Genomic DNA, 4829 nt, shown 5'->3' with positions numbered 1-4829 from the left:
AAAAAAAACGAGAATTTATTTTGTTATACCAAAATATTATTTAAATAATTATATCAGAGCGTTGGAAAAAAGATTAAAACTTTTTCATGCACCTATTATAATATTATAGTATTTATATAACGTTACTTATATTATTACCATATTGAATTAAAAATATGTCAATTTGATATAAATTGTTGATATTATAGTGAGTTTATATATTAATAAATAAACAAACCTCCGTGTTTAGTAGAACACACTATTACAATCCATGCTATACATAAGGCCCAAAGTAATCTGTGCATTGCCACATACATAGCAGTAAGTAGGACGGATATAGTTCGCTTGTGAAGTACAAATATTATGAATACATTGCAAATACTAATAAAACAAAAGGTACACCAACACAAAATTATAATTCTCTGAAATAAATAGATGTCAAATTATTATACTGTAATATGTTTCTCATTTAAGCATGTATATGGCTTTGTTTCAAAATTATTGCTGCCATTGAAAATTTGTAGTTCACGTTGCATTCATTGTAGATTTTCAACTGATATGGTCAATTTTAAAACATAATTTTTGTTATTTTAACTTATTTATAAAGGACTAATTAAAATTTTATGTATTCTGTATTAAAATTACTATTTCTAATTAAGTACATGATGTAACAGTATTTTAAATAATACTTAACTTTTTTCAACACCAAATTGTTGTTTAATATTGTTAAAATATAACCTACAATTATTCCAATAATATAGGGAATTATTCTCATCCATGGTGGAGTGTAGAAAACATTTGCAAATTTATTTATTATATCTAATCTGTAACAATAAGAAAATCATGCTTATAACTAATTTCTTAAAATAAAATTCGTTTCAATAACTTACGTCGGAATGTATTCATAAATATATGAAATGTAACCACTAAGGATAATAGAACCTATTAAAAGTCCACCCAAAATCTTAACAACAGCGTGAAAGTACCTGAAAATTGTAAAACGTATTGTATATTTATTGTTTACGAGAAGTATATATTAGTTGTAATACACTATCATTTATAGTTGATTAACTTACATAGTTGATAAAATCAACAGCGTCATAGCGATTATATAAAATTGCATATCATTAGCTAAATACCAACTCCAACTCATGCACTGTAATAAAAATTTTAGAATAGAAGTAGTTTATGTATACATCACAAGCATAATATAAAGTCGTTTTAATCAACGTTCTTACCATTATATCGACATCAAAGAAATTATTTATGTATACAAGATTTCTCCACCAGTATTTCGCACAAATTTCATGCGATTTTTCGTAAATATCAAACTGAGATGTCTTATCAAACCAAGCTGAGCTTAAATGCAATATTCCTAATGCAATCATATAAGCCGGTGTCAACCTTAATAGAATTTTAATTAGATATGAGTAAAGAAGATTTATTATTTAGCTCATAGGGAAGAGTTACCAAATGATACCTCTTATAGTATTTTTTATTATATTTTTTATTTGATGTCGATTTTTACGTAAATAACACTGTGCTACAGCAAAATTTTCTCCAAAGTGTGCTCATACGTTTTCTGTAGATTTTTTTGCGCTCAACATGATGCCGTTTGAAAAATTCGCCTAGCACATCAGAATTTTGAGTAAATTGGTATTAAAGTGGCCAAAAATGCCATTTTTGGCCACATTTAATAGTTTCTTACTGCAAAACGGAAACTGGTTTTTAAATTAACACAACAGCATCTGAAAGTATTATTCAAGAGCTTTTGAATGAACTTTGATTCATGGCCGTACGACTTGTTTAAATCAAATTATGGTTGTTTGAATTTTATACTTTTAGACTTTTTATACACTGTGTTACAAAATACACTTTTTTCTCTTTTTCCAAAGTGCGACTATGCATTTTCTAAAGATTTTTCCACGCTGAATACGATGCTGTAGGCAGAATTCGCCTAGCATGTCAGGATTTTGAGTAAATTGGAATGAAAGCGGCCAAAAACGACATTTCACTTTCATTTCAATTTACTCAAAATCCTACGTGCTAAGCGAATTCTGTCAACAGCATTGTGTTCAGCGTAAAAAATCTTCGGGAAATGTATGGTCGCATTTCAAAGAGAGGAAAAAAAAAGTATTTTTGTAACACAGTGTATAAAAAGTCTAAAAGTATAAAATTTAAACAGTAACCATAATTTGATGGAAAAAAGTCGTACGGTCATAAACCAAAGTTTGTTTGAAAGCTCTTAAATTATATTGTCAATATAATTCATTGTAAATCCTGACATGTTAGGCGAATTTTTCAAACGGCATCGTGTTCAACGCGAAAAAATCTTCGTGAAACGTATAGTCGCACTTCAAAGAGAGAAAAAAAGTGTTTTTTGTAGCACAGTGTAATCATTGAAAATTGTAGCTTAATGTTTTAGAAACAATTGAGATAGGAACACATGATGCAAAGCGGAGCTTGGTGCTTGATAATATTATAATATATGAATTTTAGAATTCTCAGTTTAGGCAAACTGCGCGCCGCATAATCATCTGTCTTTAAAATGCAACTTCAAATCAAACAGTACGTAATATCACAATTAAACTGCCAAGACAATCAAATAATTTGATACTCATAGAACATCTTTTTCAATCCTATGAAAATAACTTATTACGAAAAATATTACCTCAGCTAGGATTTGAACTAATTGGTTCAATCCTCTCTGCTTTCCGAATGGGCATCTTACCTTTTCGACTACAGAGTCTTACGATAATATTTATTGCAATAACTAGTAAATTAAAGAAAAGCGTCTTTCACGGCCGGCGATATATATAAATAACTGAGTATCTGAATCGACCGTGAAGTATTACGGTTGATCCCTGAGAACATATATTACTGGAAGGAGAATTGCCTATACCGTCCATGCATCGAGCTGAAGCCAACATCTGTGTGAGAGAGAAAGTTATAGATTTCCAATTGTCTGTAATGCGCATGTGCCATTCAGCCCTCATTTAGCCCCGTTTTTTATTTTTTTTTAAAAGATTTTCGAAAAATAAAAAATTAGGCAAAATGGGCTGAGTGGGGGCTAAATGGCACATGCGCATTACAGACAATTGGGAATCTATACCTTTCTCTCTCGCACAGATGTTGGCTTCACGTTCAACACTTTATTCTTCTTCCAGCTGTAATATATTCTAAGGTTGATCCAGACAATTTAATTGTGTACTGTTGTTAGGTTTTGGATTTGCGTTTTAAAAACTGACGATTATGCGACACGCAGTTTGATTGAATTGAGAATTACATATAAAATTCACATATTATAATAATATTATCAAACACCAAAATTTACTTTGTACCGTGTTGGCGTACCATCATATATTTTAATTGTTTATAATACTTCACGGTCAATCTAGATACTTAGTTATAAAAATTTATATTAAAATTGCACGACTATATTATTGTGCTCCAAATACATACATTGATCAAAATTAGACATCAGTTATATTTGACTTTTTAAAATGTTGACGCGTAAGATATAACCTGTTAAATTTTTATTTGTTATTCAGGTTCTTCTTTTATTTCATATTTTTATCCTTAAATTCTGATTATATTAAGTAATAATATAAAATATTAATAAAGTACGATTTAGACGATTGTTACACATATTGCAACTCTTAGCAACTCTTCCTTATATTAAAATTATTTTTAAATTTTATATCATTTTATATCTTTCTTATTTTACTAATTAATGTAATAATTTTATTATGTTTATTGCATTGTCTTTTTGTTATACGTGCAGATCAAAATCACGGGAAACGTACCGAATAAATCTTTTTATTATATATATAAAGAGTTCAGTTAGTTTATCTTTGAAACTAGTTGGCTTCTTTACTATTTCATTTGTTTTATTTCTCCAATACAAGTAAGTCACTAAACATCCACTTGAAAAAAAAATGTATCGACTGATATAGTTCCAAAATTATATATAAAAGTACCATAATTCCCCAAAATTGATTTCCACATCCATACTTTATTATCTACAAACGTAAAAAATTTTTATGTGTGAAAAATAAAAAACAAGATACATCTAAAAAATCATTTCTACAGATATTTCTAAATTACTCACCAAGGCAATCCATTTTATAATGTATACTGTGTATCATGATCAACAAACACATGCTTAAAAATTTTAAGCCGTGAATAACGGATATAGTGCCTGGATCTAATTTCATACTAAACATTTTTTTCGTATTTGTGTAAGCTGAGAAGCAGATTAGTACTTTTCCAATGTTACTAGATAATGTATCTAAATATAAAAGCGAATTCGCTTTTGTTTTTATTTTTTTGGACATATCTCCAACATCTGAATAATAATTCTAAGTTTCTATTTAGTAGTTGAAATGCTTTAATTAAGTAAGTATAATATTAAATAAGAATCCAAATAAACGATATGCATATGTATACAACACATATGTATAGTTACACACAAGATTTTATTACTAATTTTAGTTATTTAAAATAACAATTAATTTCAAAATTTATGATAAAAACGTAATTCATTAAAAAATTTTAATATGAATCTGATTTGTAGACAATGAAAACTGTAGCACATTAAAATCGTAAATTTGTTAAAATAGTAATTGTTTTTAGAGTTATACTTACTATCATTAATTTTATTCATTTCATTATTTTCTATGTGTTTTTGGTGGATAAAAATATCATATATCGTTCCGATTATCGTCATAAAAATAGAAAACCTAAACCTAGACTATAAATATATTCCTTTATTAATTCTTCATATGCTTCTATAACAGATAAAAACTTACCAGATGAAAGGTAACGCACTACTGGATAGCCATTCGTTA

At 28.0% G+C, this 4829-nt stretch overlaps 1 pseudogene; it reads right to left on the bottom strand.

The window, feature by feature from the left end:
• Positions 1-217: 217 nt before the first annotated feature.
• The window catches only part of LOC105459733, a 14144-nt pseudogene continuing 9532 nt past the window's right edge, over positions 218-4829 (bottom strand).

This window comes from Wasmannia auropunctata, unplaced genomic scaffold (genome assembly GCF_000956235.1).
Source record: "Wasmannia auropunctata unplaced genomic scaffold, wasmannia.A_1.0 LD334054.1, whole genome shotgun sequence".
NCBI classification, from domain to species: Eukaryota; Metazoa; Arthropoda; class Insecta; order Hymenoptera; family Formicidae; genus Wasmannia; species Wasmannia auropunctata.
This window is presented reverse-complemented; position numbering and strand designations above follow the sequence as displayed.